The following is a 16,151-nucleotide window of genomic DNA, read 5'->3' on the forward strand; positions in this document are numbered from 1 at the left end:
AGGTCTGTGATGAGGCAGAAGACCAAGTGACTGAAATAACAGATACCTAATGTTGCATTGTATGTACAATAGCAAATGCAGCATTAGATAAACCTGTAATTTCTTTAAAACAAAGTCTCCTACCACATCACAACCACTAACTGTCACATACCAAATCTTTATAATGGCTTTTACTCTTTGTTAGCACTGCCAGGTGTCTTGCTGCTTTACAAGAAATATTTCCCAACCTTCTCGGCTTCTTTTCTCGTGAACCTATTTAAAAATGTGTTGGTGGCAGAAGAGGGAAAAATAAAGAAAATATTAGACTGTCAGCAAGTGTATAGAACTTGGGGTAAAGCCGGTACTTAGACACTGACTAGCAAACCAACCAACTTACACCCAACTTATGTAAGTGGCTGAAAACAGTTACTTTTAGAAAAATTAATTTTTTTCTTCTTTAGAAAGCTTGTTGAAGTAAGCAGAGCTCAACTCCTTTCTCAACAGTTTCAAAACAAGCCATTCGTAATACTTTGAAAACAAAATTTTTTTTTAATTTCAGATCCATTTGCTTCAATGTCAGTAACATGTGAATGCTTCATCAGCATCTTTTCCCTACAGATTCACCCCAAGATCAATATAAACATGGAAACAAAAGTAAATTACATTATGAGCAATGTTAAAATGACTGAAAAATCATTTTGACATTTTCTTTTCATAATATGAATTAAAACTTCACTTACGGAATATGTGCATCCCTAAATATATATACTTTTTATATTCACATGTGCATGCGTGTGTGTGTATATATATATATATATATATATATATATATATATGCACACATCAATATTACAATTCTAAACTATATTTACATGTATTAGTATAAAATTGCAATCATATACATATATACACTTACAGATATACATATCCGTAACATTCAATAATATATATTTTATGTATGCATATGTGTTTGTAATATGTATATACATGGATATATATGATACACAGTACATGCATATACAATATATAATCTGTATATGAATATATGCAGTAAATATGTACACTATACATATATACGATGTTCAGATATGTATACTACAGTGCATAATTGCTGCATATATGCACTATATATATATATATATATATATATACATACATACACACACACACACAAATTGTATGAGCAGTAAACATCAATTAATATACAGCATATATATATATATATACATACACACCAATTATGTATATGCTATATATATATATACACACACAAACCATATACCTGCAATGTATACATATACAAGCTATATATACATGTAAAACATACATGCAATATACATATATATAAACTATATATATGCAATATACATATAAGCTATAATACATTTACACAAAGTGTCTATGCGGCATATACCCACACATCGACCGTGTCTGTGCGACATATACCCACACATCGACAGTGTCCGTGCGACATATACCCACACATCGACCGTGTCCGTGCGACATATACCCACACATCGACCGTGTCCGTGCGACATATACCCACACATCGACCGTGTCCGTGCGACATATACCCACACATCGACCGTGTCCGTGCGACATATACCCACACATCGACCGTGTCCGTGCGACATATACCCACACATCGACCGTGTCCGTGCGACATATACCCACACATCGACCGTGTCCGTGCGACATATACCCACACATCGACCGTGTCCGTGCGACATATACCCACACATCGACCGTGTCCGTGCGACATATACCCACACATCGACCGTGTCCGTGCGACATATACCCACACATCGACCGTGTCCGTGCGACATATACCCACACATCGACCGTGTCCGTGCGACATATACCCACACATCGACCGTGTCCGTGCGACATATACCCACACATCGACCGTGTCCGTGCGACATATACCCACACATCGACCGTGTCCGTGCGACATATACCCACACATCGACCGTGTCTGTGCGACATACAGCCACATATCGACCGTGCCCATGCGACATACAGCCACATATCGACAGTGCCCATGCGACATACAGCCACATATCGACAGTGTTCGTGCAACATATACCCACATATCGACCGTGTCCATGTGACATATGCCCACATTAGGATCAGGTTTGTGCGACATATGCCCACATATCGACTGTGTGCACAGGACATATGCCCACAAATCAACCGTGTGCATGCGATATATACCCACATATCAACCATGTATATGTGATATATACCTACATATCAACCATGTTTATGCAATATATACATCATGTCTATGCGATATATGCACACACGTCATGTCTATGCGATATATGCACACACGTCATGTCCATGCGATATATGCACACACGTCATGTCTATGCGATAAATTCATACACAAACCATGTCTATGCGATATATATATACATACATATAAACTATATGCTTATATATAGATATATATATATATACACATACACACACAGTGTATGCTTACACACACCAACACATCCACATGTGAGAGACCAGAGACCTGCGGAGGAAAAAAAAAAAAAACTTGCATTTAAGCCAAATATTCGTTCTTCTTGTTCACGCTTCCGGTTTGAATAAAATCAAAAGATGACTGAGAAATTAAAACATTATTTAGTGGCAGAACCTGTAAATAACTGAAATTTACTAATCTTGCAGAAGGAAAGTAATATTTTATTGGCAAAAATCAAAATACAAAAATTTATTTAACATCATTTTAATTTCAGTCAGAACATGCAGTGACCCATTTAGTTTCACGAGAGATCCATCGTATGAATATCTCTTGGTTTAACTTGCCATACTTATACAAGAACTACTGCAATAAAAGAAAAAAATTAACAGTATAAGAATTACAATAAATATATATATAAGAAATGTAAAAACTGATACATATAGTCCCTTTCTATATGTCCTTCCAAAATAGCAAGGGGGGGGGGTTATTTTTTTTATAACTGAAGTCTTACATAATACCAAGCAAAGATATTCTGTAGACTTGATACTATGACAATATTCCTAGGTCCATTGAACTCATAAAATAAGGACTGTTTGGTCCTTAGACCTCGGATTTGAAATTCATGTTACAACTTCACTATCTCGTAGCGAGATAAAATTTACATTGAAGCTAGGGGAAATAATTCTTGAAGTATTTTCAATATAAAATCTCTTATTAAACCCCCATTAATCACTTCCTGTGTCTAGTGATATAAGTTTACCTATGCTTGAATTACCCGAGACCCACATCTACAACTTCACTCTTTTTTTTTCATGAGGACAAGGCCTATTAACAATTCAATCTTAAGCAAATTACCTTTATCGAGGTGCAAATTCATCTAATATTGTTATTCGAAGATTATTTTCTAAAATTACCTATAATATTGTCATCTAAGACTGTGACGCAAAAATAAAAACAATGACAAATTTTGTAAAGTGGCATTGGATTAACATAAGATAAAAGAAAGCCCATACATGAGCTGGAGAGAAAAAAAAAATTTCTTTGCAATGTTTATTTGAATTCACGAAATGACGTTTCGGGTAACGAAAGGATTTCAAATACGAAAGAATCTCAAAAACTCGACCTTAAAAAATTTCAGAAACGAAAAGAAAATTAAAACTCGGTGAATTAATGTTAATGTTCTAATACTAATAATTTTTCACGTACGCAAATACAAAACAGTCGTCCCCTCAGATTTATGTCGCATAGCAATTAAACAATGAAAACCTGCTCGTGGGTCCAATTTGCCTGAGATTTTTTTCTCTCTTAAGGCAAACATTTATCACACTTACGGGTATCAGAGGATGCCGCAAGATTTGTGTAATTTTAGATTGGAAGGACATAAAAGGATTAGAGTAATGCATTCTATATAATTTTATCTTCAGTTTCACAGAAAAATTAGAACCACGTTTATTATACTTAAAAGCTTAATATTCAGAATTGTGTCTTCCTTATAGTATGGCAGTAACGTAAGAAAGTATGCTTGTCACGAAATTAGATACGGTAACTAAAATCGAACTAGAGATATTCTAAAACAGGATGAATAAAAATATTTTAAAGCACTTTTTAACGTCAAGCACCACCAGAGAAGCCGATTGTTGCGAAGGAAATAAAGGCCATAAGTAGACATAACTATGTGTGTGACACACACCCAAGAAAGAGGCAACTGTATAACTTTAGATATTAGCTTGGCCACGGGAGATGAAATGACAAAGGAGCGGAGGAAAAGAATACGTACACCACCAATTTTCGGCGTAACAAAAACTAACCCGAATGCTAACATTAAACACCGGGTGTACGTGTTATTTTCCTTAACAAACATTTAAAAACATCTGCATAATGACAGAAACCATAATTACGTCGAAAAATAATGTCGAAGTGATATTTTCAGTTGTCACATTACATTCTGCAAAGTAGATAGCTATGTACTTACATACACAAAGTGAAATAGATAGATATGCAGTCTTCCAGATACGCTTTCAGGAAAGATATGAATTTAGAAAGCATGCATAGATACACTGCATACGCATGCACACATAGACATGTGCAATGGAGATGAAGAGCAGAGATTTAAACTGAAAAATCTATTATAGGCTTCTTCAAGATGGCTACTCCGTGCCCAGCTTACTCATACAAAGCGAGTCTACAGGCTACTTTATGTACTATAAACGAATTAAGTTTCCGTTTTCAACATAGGTACAGAAGTTGAGAGTAAAAAAACGAAAAAGCAGAAGATGTAGCTACGTCTTTGATATTCAATTTTTTAATGGACAAAAGATCATTCTTAATGCTTCAATGCAACTTTAAGTGAAAGGAGAAAAGTTACAGAAAGGAACGAAGATTTATTAAAGAGGTAATGAATATATAAGGACTGGGTTAAATAAGAAACTACTAGGTTAATCTATTTCTTGAATAAAGGAGTGTAAACCGATGCGAATGTTAGCAAAAAGAAATGTCGGAACCCAATTAGGGATAACCGCTGTACAAGACTAATGGCTCTGTTTCAGCTAATTTTAAAATGCAAATCACGATCTAGATTCGAGTGGAGTCCAGCAAAATTTAAAATACTAACAATTTTAAAATGAAATAGGTGAAAGCTAATAAAAAAAATGATGCAAGGCCTAATGTATGAAAAGATAAAAATGTGCCACTCATTAGCGACGTAGACGGTGTGAAAAAAAGCTACAAATAGGGAAAATAACGACTCGGTGAGGGAAGAGAAAATAATTACAATTAGATTAAATAACGTGAATAAAATGTTTCTTGATGACGAACGTCAGAGTGAAACACGTGAAGCAACAACGAATTAGGTCAAGAAAACTGAGGCGATAAAATAATTAAAAAAATTAGAGGGGGATACAAATACATGAAAATCGACAAAGTAAAAAAAAAATCATACCAGAGAAATAAAATAAAACAAAGAAATATTGGAGGAAAGAAACAGAGACGGCGACTGAGTTTTCGACATCACGGAGGGAGGAAAATGTCGGTGTCACACAGGCGCGAGGAGGTTTTTTTTACCAAGGATATTTAACAAATAATAATTTTTAAAAAAAAGACAAAAAGTTTAAACAACAGAAGTCATTCGTTTCATATACCTGATTAAGGTCTTGTATGGTATCAACAGCAAGCAAATAACTATAATAATGAACGACGATAAAAAGCTAGAGCCAAAATACGACGCACTGCAATAGTATCAAACCGGTATTAAAGATGGCGATCTAATTAACATAATATCTGTCTGTGTCCTTGGATCTGATTGGTTGGTGTCAGCACTCTCCTCATACATAGATTGTATTTTTCTTTCCTTTTCTTAGTATTCATACAGATTGACTTATTCTCTCACACACTCCCCCCTCTTTATTTTCTTTTTTTACTCTCTCTATTTGATATCTCTTTCTGACTAAGTATTTTATCTTACTCTCACTGTCCCTGGTTTATTACCTTCCTATGTCTGTTTTTCACTTTATTTTTATAAATTTCCTTTGGTCATGTGTCTTCCTTTTACTCTCTCTATTAAACACTCATATTCGTGTACAAGGATTCCATATCTGAGATTAGACAAATAAAATGCTAGCATGAGTGAGATGGACCATGTTACATAAAAGAACAAGAAATACAGTATTAAAGAAGAGAGATGCAATAATTCTTTAAACCCTATAAATATATTACAAAGTAGAATTCGAATAAATGAATATTTATATAGTTAAGTTTTAGATCAAATAATAAAAAAAAAAAGCTAAATCGTTTCTTTACAAATTTAGTAACATGTTCAACTCCGGTGTCCTCATTACACATATAAATACATATCCTGTCGCACGCATACATTCGTATAAAATCCTAGAAGTACCATTTTCTCTCCTTTGTGAATGCAAACGCATATTTTTAATTAAAAATGCCTTTACTTCCCACACCAAATATGCCAGCACCTACTTCAAATTTTTAAATAGCAGGCAGCCCCGAATATTTTCCCTTCCCCAATCATATGTGATACATGTATGTGTGCGCGCGGGGTTGGGGCTTTTTTTTTTCTTTTACATGTTGCAGAAGAAACCATTATAGTCAATACGAGACTAGTACCTATCTTATCAACTTCCGGAAGGATAAAAAGACGAAGTAGATCGCGCGGGATTTGAACTAAAAATAAAGAACGTTGTAGTTACATTTTGTTCGATGATCTCTTGTATCTATTTTCCTCCATTTATGTGGTGTAAAAGACCTTTCAATTGAGTCAGCTCTAATAGAGCGGGCCTATGACCATAAGCGTTCCAACAGTGCCTATCCAGTTTTTAAGGCATAATGTATAGTGAGCTGCATAACCCAGTATGTTGATCATTTCTTTCAGGTAGTTGGATTTGATGTTGAGGAGATTTGACTACAAACAAATTGACCAACATCGGTTAATTATTTTTTTATACAAACCTTAACATTGCTTAACTGGTGTTGGTCAATTTGTTGATCAAAAGTTTTCTCCATTTTCTGCTTATTTTAAATTTGATTCCTGATAAACTCTTGTTTATTCTGTTATTACCTGTACCCCATTAGCATAGTGTGCTTGCAAACCCATGCCCAGGGTTAACATAGATAATTGATACCGGTAGTAAGGACAGATATTATTATCCCTTAGACGGTTATTTCAACCGCTAACTCTAATATAAATTTAAATAATAAGGGTGAAAAATTGAGTATTAATTTCATTAATATCAATTGTGGCCTAACATATTGAAAAATCTGAAGATTCAGAAAAATTATATTACATACATCCCTCATATGTGTGTGGGTATATTGGTATATTATATATATATATATATATATATATATATATATATATATATATATATATATATATATATATATATACCATATCATGATCCACAATTTGGCTGTTCTAGAAACAGCTGCAAGAGACTTTATATGCTTATATTCTCTTTTTTAATTAAATGATGCCAAATGTTTTAGTTTTTATCCCTACACGTTTTTTCTCTTTTTTTGTGGGTGGGGGAGGTTCTCTCTCCAGTTTTCTTCCTCTTAATCCTTTCTGTCGAAGAATGTAGGCTCGAAACGTCAAAGACTTTTCCATTCTTACCAAGCATTAATCTAATATACCTGCCTATTGTTCCCTCACCTGTCTTCGTCTTTTGTTTTCTGTAAATTAGACCACAATACCCTCTGGGAAAAGTTCAAACATCAAAGAAAGCTCTACATAATATTTCACAACTACACATATACTATTTGCATTTTTTATGTTAAAACACTAGACGATGTCACTTTAAAACAGGCCCTAAATAGATGATTTGTATGCACTCTTTTGAAAATTTGTTACCATTTGCTGATCCATGGGCTGTAGGGAAAGAGTAATTCTGGAAGACAGGAAATGAACTTTGATAAAATCAAATCCCTGTGACATTTAATCTGTGAAACTAGCAGGGTGTGCTGAAGTATTGTCTATATCAAGAAGAACCTTAATTGGAAGACCCTACTCCTTAAGATAGTCCTGTGGGAGCAAACATGTTAGTGAACCATGCAATAAATAAGTTCTTGGGAACCCAGACATTTGAATTACCCACTGTACACAAAACTTGTTTGCGTTGATGTTCTTGAAGACACTGAGAGTCTCTGAATTATACACTAGGCATAGCGTCACCTTCAAATCCCTTGAGGTATTGGTACAGAAAAGTAAGGTTAGTATGTATGCAGACAACCTAGTCTTTTCCTGTGTGATTTAAGTTCTCTTGTTGCAATTAACAGATTTGCCATACTTCACAGCACTGTGAGTACCAGAACTCTTTCAACAAGATTTGAACCAACATTTGCTGGCTTCCAATTCTACTGGTTATGTCTCATTATCAGTGCAGGTTTTCAGTGTATATCTCTCAAACTGCTTGTAATGAGGCTTAACTTTTTCACAAATGCATATTTAACACATTGAAACACCATCTAATTGTTTTTCTTTCATCAAAGTTAGTAAGTGATTGCCCACCTCATCAGTATGCAAGGCACATGTATTATTAAGCTTGCAACTGATAACTAATAATTTTGAATATTTTTTTCTCTCAAAACAGTACTGATTGCAGATTTGGCCAGGCTATGTTCTGGACTAAGATAATTTAAATTGACACCATCTCCTTTCTTAGAAATAATTCCTTTCTTAGAAATAATTCCTTTCTTTATTTCTGCTCTAATCTTGCAGGGTTTTTTTTTCTTTTGTGTGGAGAACAAATCACAACACTGATTTTCATTTTTTTTTTTAAGAAATTTGTTTTTTTCATATTTTTAATGACAAAAAAAAAATCTAAGCTCTTCTTTGCTTTGAAAATAATTCTGCCTTTGAAGAAATAACAGACTGCACATTTAGGTGAACACAAGTATTAGACTAGTTTGTTTTGATGTGGAGAGATGGATTCATTTACTTTAGAGCAAAGGTTCTCAACCCATTTTGGCCAAAGGCCCCCTTTTGACCCTTGGAGTCAGAAATATTTTTAGTTTTCAATATGCTACTTATTTTGATAGCAGCAGATAATGATTAAAAAATAAAGGACATCGTTTTACATATGCACTTGTATTCAGTCGGGAGTATAGATGTACAAATTGAAATGCAAAAAAAAATGAAATAACAAATTGAAAGTTTGGTAATGGCGTTTATTTCCACCAAACAACACTTATGAGATCAACATGCTGTCTATCGAAAAAGTGCTCTTTGGTACAAGTAAATGCCAATGAAATTATTTCAAACCTTTCCAATTTCCCTTATCAAAACAGCTAGAACTTGTGCAACAATCTGACACATAAATTATTGTCACCTGGGAAGAGGATTTTTTATGCTCAAGAAAGAGAGTGTGTTTAATAGAAATTGTTGAAATACATATGTACTTCATATAAGTAGCAAATTGTGGAGGATGGTAATCACTGTATTTGGATCTAGTTAGTTTGAGTCACAAAATCAGCCCTCTTCTAAAATGACGTAAAAAAAATTTGAAAATTTGTCATATTAAACATTCATTTCTTATTCAGGATCTAGTTTGTTTCATTCACAAAATCTGCATTATTTAAAAGGAAGTAAAAAATCTGGAAATTGGTTATCTTGATGCAGTTTTCCATGCTTATTCCTATGAAGCCATGAACTTCTGGCAAAAAAATTTGACACACACAAAATTTTTGTTTTTGATTCATGGTTTTAAAAGTACTTCAAAATCAAAATTGCATAAATATGTGTGCCAGAAACAGTATATAAAAATTAAAGAAATAGATTTTTGGGAGATGTCATGTTATGACTGACTTTTATTCTATTATTCTAATATCTTCTGAAACTTATACATATACATATACATACAGAAACATACAAATATATATACACACACATACATTTTTATAGAGTTAGTTTTATATAAGGCCTTTGGGGCATAATTGTGTAGATATGCCGAAATATTTATATATATATATATATATAAATATTTCGGCATATCTACACAATTATGCCCCAAAGATTTGCTTCTTCATAACTTTGAGAAAATCAAATATTTCTTTTCTACAAATATGCTTCAGATCACATAGATTCCAATTAAATTGGAATTCATTGTGAAAACAGTTTGTCCCTAAAGGAGTTTTAAAAAATTCACACCATTAAGCTTTGTTGTATATATATATATGTGTGTGTGTGTGTGTATACGTGGGTGTATACGTATCGTTTTAATTATATCTTTATACATGTTATACATGCACATACACATAAAAAACTGTCACACCATCGGTTACGATGACCACAAGTATCCAAAACTTCTTCATCACTCTTCCAACCTCGTTTTTCCTCTTAAAAAGAAGGCTTTTGTCTACTATATGTCGTACCACTGCATGGCTGTCTGTCTGCTAATATTGCTGATGGACATGCAGCATGTCACTGGCATTTCACATATAAAGTTCAGGATTATGTGAAAAAGTGTGAAGACTGTTAAATTCTTCCATAAAAGTATTGAAAAAATTATTTGGAAATTATAAAGAGAAACGAATAGTAGATTTGGACTGTCCATATTTTAAATCCATGAATTAAAAAAAAATGTGGGGAAGATTTTTTTTTGTTGTTGTTGCATAATCATATCAATTTCATAATGCAGAAGACAGAATCGAAAAAATTTGTAAAAATTCGTAGAAGTACAAAAGTTATGCTTACATCATAACTCCACCCATTCATATATATATATATATATATATATATATATGTGTGTGTGTGTGTCTGTGTGTTTGTTAGTGTCTGTTTTTCCTTTAGTTTTTGTTTACAAATCAACAAATGAGCCAATGAGGTATTCTCTGTGTGGTTGTTTAATTTGCTAGAAATAACAGCCAAATCTCCCTCATACTATGCTATTGTTAGCATTAAGGAAAGGGAAAATGTTTACTCCTCTCCATCATTCCGATTATAATTAATATTTTTGATTTTATTTGGCTCTATGATTTAAAATTTTTTTAATGTTTCTGTCCATTGCTTGATACAGGAAATTGGAAAATCCTGACCAAAACAGAGAAATTCTAACTTGACAAAAAATATAGAAAGAGATAGAAAAGGTTCGGTTCTGTTTTCCAAAGCCAAAAGATGTGTTTTTAGCTGAGGTGTAATTTTATAAATAAAACAAATTCAAAATTTAAATTTCAGTATATAAGACTTACCATGTTATCTGGTGTATAGCCACAGTTCAAATGAGTACAAAGCCTAAAACAAATGTGTGTGGGGGAGGGGGTCTTCAATAGCAATAGGTCAATTTAAGTTCAATTACAGAAAGGAATTCAAAATGGCAACACATGCAATCATATACATACAAACGTACCCATACATACACACACACAAATACATATCTATCATCCACTCCCAAAAGCCAGTTTGATCCAAAACTCTGACCACCATTCTTTATATATTTGCATTCAAACACACACACACATTCAGCTTTTCGCTTTTATTCATTACTTTTTTCTTTTAATTATCTGTCACTATTCATCCGTTTTTAGTTTTTGTTTTTGTTTTGGGGGTTTCACTTTAGTGATACCAGTTACACATGGTACCAGGAATTTGCTTGGTGTCATCAAAGTGGAAAAAGTGATTTTTAAGTTTTTTAAAATTTGAAATAAAAACGCATGTTTCTTTTTAAACTGACTGTCTCAGAGATGTGAAAATACAGCTACTACTTGTTAATTTGAAATTAAACTTACCAAAGACGAGGGTCTTTCAGCGCCCTCCCCAAGTCTCTTAACGCCCCCCCCCTCAATGCCCCTTTGCTCCAAAACGGCCACCTCAAGCTCCAAATGACCCCCCATTTAGAATCTTTGCTTTAGAGAATCAAATTCTCCTTGTCATTTCAGTTTTTATGACAGTTTTGTTTACTTTCATTTTGACACATAATGAACAACAGTGTGAACGAAGGGAAATGATTCAGCATTAAGCTTTTCATGTCTACAGCTGAACACAAGCATATGTAATTTGTGTGGGCGGACCCTAATGATTTTCTTTTTTTTATTGCCTTAGATTTTAATTTGGGGAATTTTTATGGAAATTGTTCATTGACATGATTATATTTGTTGCCAAATTAACAGAAAAGTGTTTGTTAGCAAAGGATCCACTGTATATATTTTGTATATGTTTGCTTTTACAGTTTTTAATCAACTGGGCAGAGACAAATAGTTTATTTACAATAGTTTATAGTAAATAGTTTATTTACCATGTTAAAATGATTCTCATTCCTTAAAGGCTGTTATTGCAAAAGTTACAATTGATATCAAGCAACCACTTGACTTTTCAGGCAAAGAATTTAATGCTGTTCTTGCTGTTATATCAGAATTGGACTCAATACTGGAATTAGAAAAACTAGATCAAAAGGATTTAACCTTGATTTCTACAGAAGGCATATTTGTTATAGTCTGCAAGGATTGAATCAACAAAGTGCTACAGTGTCCCTTTTGCCAAGACAATGTGTCAGGAAAAGAATGAAGCAACAAAGGAATAAAAAAAATCTGATGGCAAATCTATATTCTATTCTAATCTTTCAATTTTGGATACGCTTGACTCAGAAAATTAACTGCAAAATATCACAAAGAAACTGCATGGAAGAATGTTTATTATTTCGTCAGAAGAATCCCAATGTTCCATTCTGAATCCAAATGCATGGTAATTGAAATGCCAACTTCATAAAAAAAAATTAACAAAAATGTTAAAACAATCAAGAGAACATTCAACCATCTTATAATCAAAATAACATTGTCTGAGAGATGAAAATGCTTGAAGTCATTATACTTGTAGAAACTGTTCCTTACTTTCAGTACCATTCCCCTAATTTCCATCAAATCAGAGTGTTTTTTTTCTGTGGTAGATCTCTGCTACAAAATGGTACAACATCTCAACAATATATGCCTCCAACGACAATAATGTCAACCTAATTGAAACACTTTTGAGAATTCAGGAAAATTTTAATCTTTTTTTTTTTTCATAACTTGTTAAAAATTTTTTAAAGTATACTCTTTAATAAACAAAATAAAGTTTATGTTTCAGAGGTTAAAAATGATATTTGGATTTATTACTGAAAAATTCAGAGGAACAAACCCTCCACTTTTTTTAGTTTTGTTTTATATTACTCAATTTCTGGGAAATGGTGAGTTTCAGGAAATTAAGAAGCCCCACTGCTATTTCTATCAGGTTGAGCAACCATTTAGAAGCTCACTTTTAACTTTTTACTGTTGTTGCTGATTGACCAAAATTATGTTCATATCACTAGACTTTGGCAGGATTATAATTCTTGAGGTAGGATATCTTAGTGTGATGAATCTGTTTCAAGTAGGGTTTGGTTAAAGTCATAAATCCCTGACACATTTCACTAATGACAATGCCAAAATTGCCACTGTCATTACTGCTACTAGCAATACAGCCATCACTGTCATAACACTATAATTACCACCATTAATATCTCTATCATCATAATCACTACCATCATTATCTCTAACACCACCAACACTAGCACAAGTGTCACCATTATCCTCATCGCCACCACCACTTCCTCATGTGCATGCACACACACACACACACACACATGCTGAGATGCACACCATCAACAATAAGTATAGAGAAATACTTATTGTACTCTGACAGAGTTCAGTTTACCCACACATTGTGTATTAAGCACCACAAACTATGGACGTGTAAAAATAGACTGGACAGCAGAGTGAATGTAAAATACCCAGACTATCATGGTGCATCCCATATAATCATCATTACATGCTGGACTAAGTAGAGACATGGTATAACTGAAAAAATGGATCTGTGGATTACATCATGTCATTTGAAAGGCTCCTTGCTTGCTATAGAACTGCTTGATCAGGACTGAAACCTGAAGATACACAACGACAACAATCAATTGGTAATGAGCTGACAGACTTGTCAGAATGTCAGAAAAATGCTCTGCACTGTTTGTCCTGGCTCTTTACATTCTGAGTTCAAACCTTACTAAGGTCAATTTTGTCTTTCATCCCACCCAGGCTTGATAAAATAAAGAACCAGTCAAGTACTAGATTCAATGACTTATCTTCTTACCTCAAAATTGCTGGTACCAGGATAATTCTTATAAACTGGCCACTTTTCTGCTTTGATATTAAGCTCCAACTAACAGCCTTAGTATCAAGCAGTCTCCTCTTTGCCTTTCCTATTCATTTTGATTATTCTAATCATTGACTGCCTTTTGTAATATTTTAACTGTTCCTGATAAGCAAACTTTTTGCAATAGCTCTATCTCACAATCTACTTTAACTCTCTTTATCAATTATGCAATGTTGTCTTTCACTGTCTCTAATGTTCCTATGATTACTGATATGATTACCTTCTTCATTTTCCAAATCCTTATGATTTGATGTTTGAATCTGTTAATTTGTTACTAGCATTTAACTTTTGTTTCAATGTTCTCCTTACCTTTCTTTTGTATTGTTTTATAATCCCATCTTTTACTTTTGTCTTTTTTTATTCTGTCTGCCACAAGCACATCCAGACAGTGGCAGACTGGGTCTAAAAATATTGGTTGCCAGGAGACTAAGGGGACCCACCTGCAACTACAAGGGGGGCCCACCTGCAACTACAAGGGAGACCACCCACAACTACAATGCTATTATTCAATTTTTTTTTTTTTGTTAAACGTATTCTTTTCAATTGTCAACAAACACAGCCAGGCTGAAATAATTAATGCATTCTTCCAGGAGTGAATAAAAATTCTCAAACTTGAGGGGATGGGCCCCTTAGATACCAACATGGGCCCCCATATATAGATTCTAATGGTGCAGGAGGCCACTTGCCATCAGGCAAGCTGGCAACCTGGCCAGTCCACCACTGCATCCAGATATATATATATCCTGCATTCTCTTTTAATTACTTAATGCTTTAATTTGCATACCTTCACATTGGGTCAATTTTCCTGCCAACTATTCCAACAACTTCAAACCATTCATTTAAAGTAGATAATTCAGCTTTCTTTTGCCTCTCCCCAGATCATAGGCTGTCTTTACCTTTTGTAATATACTAGTGAATGGAAGGTGGTGAGCTGGCAAAAACATTAGCATGCCGAGTGAAATGCTTTGTGGTATTTCGTCTGTCTTTACGTTCTGAGTTCAAATTCTGCCAAGGTTGACTTTGCCTTTCATCCTTTGATGGTTGATAAGTTAAATACCAGTTGTGTACTGGGGTTGATCTAACTGACTGGCCTCCTCCCCCAAAATTTCGGGCCTTGTGCCTAGAGTAGAAAAGAATATACAAGCGAATAGTATGAGAGCTATACCAAATAAAAGTGATGATACACCCTTTCCCTGAAATATTTTCCATTTTATGTTAACTTTTCCCAATTATGTGTCCCACCTACTAGCTTGGTGTTACATTGTCTCATGCAACCACAGATTAATGCTTTGATGTTATCTATCACCCCATAGATAGCCATGGTTTTTCTGTTCCACCTATGTGGTACCATGTTGTGTGCCCTCTTGTAATCTATTCAGGCCACCCTCAAATTTGTTAGTCTTCTCTTACAGTTCTTTATTACCATTTTGTCACTCAATAGTTGATCATTTGTATTTCTACTTTCCTTTCTTGCATCCTTTTTGGTCCACTGGCAAAATTCCTTTAGCCTCATGATATCCATACAGCTCTTACATGTAAGAAGCCTCTACATTAAAGAAGGGCAAGTCATCAGCATAAAATTAGGAACTGTTTTCCTTATCAATATCCTTAATACAAAGCCCAGTTCTTCTATCAGTCATCCAAATTGTCTCAATTCCCTATTCTGTTGTAGTGTTTAATCTGAGCTTCTATCATGTGGAGATGAAAAACCCTTCACTGTCTCTTCCATTTTGGCACTTTCATTAACTGCTTCCTCCCATTTACTGTTCCAGTTACTATATTTCCTTGTTTCTCTATGCCTTCTTAACCACATTGCATTACATATATTGAACTGGCTGATCTCAAATTCTAGCATTGTACCTTTCCAATTTTGCATTAACTAGCAGTACACTTTGTCTCAGCTCTTCATGCACTATGTCAAAGCCTCTTCATACAATTTTGTAGTGTTTTTTTCCAAACTTTCCATAAGCTCTTCACTCAGTTTCAATCTGTGAAACTTACCCAAGTCTACACTTTGTTCAACTTAAAATAAAT

The 16,151-nt window shown here is 34.0% G+C and overlaps 1 protein-coding gene across 6 annotated transcripts in view; it reads right to left on the bottom strand.

Moving 5' to 3' along the window:
- The window catches only part of LOC106878071 (uncharacterized), a 30,842-nt gene extending 25,142 nt beyond the window's left edge, over window positions 1-5,700 (bottom strand). For 4 of the 6 annotated variants that reach the window (XM_014927167.3, XM_014927176.3, XM_014927183.3 and 1 more), the window contains exons 1-2: window positions 5,590-5,700; window positions 152-252 (exon numbers count right to left, since the gene is read on the bottom strand). The gene's annotated coding sequence lies outside the window, so the exon portion shown is untranslated. The remainder of the gene's footprint in view (window positions 1-151; window positions 253-5,589) is intronic. The other 2 variants (XM_014927198.3, XM_014927191.3) reach the window with 1 other exon arrangement.
- Between the last annotated feature and the right edge of the window lie 10,451 nt (window positions 5,701-16,151).

This window comes from Octopus bimaculoides, chromosome 1, assembly GCF_046866305.1.
Source record: "Octopus bimaculoides isolate indiv1 chromosome 1, ASM4686630v1, whole genome shotgun sequence".
Classification (NCBI taxonomy): Eukaryota; Metazoa; Mollusca; class Cephalopoda; order Octopoda; family Octopodidae; genus Octopus; species Octopus bimaculoides.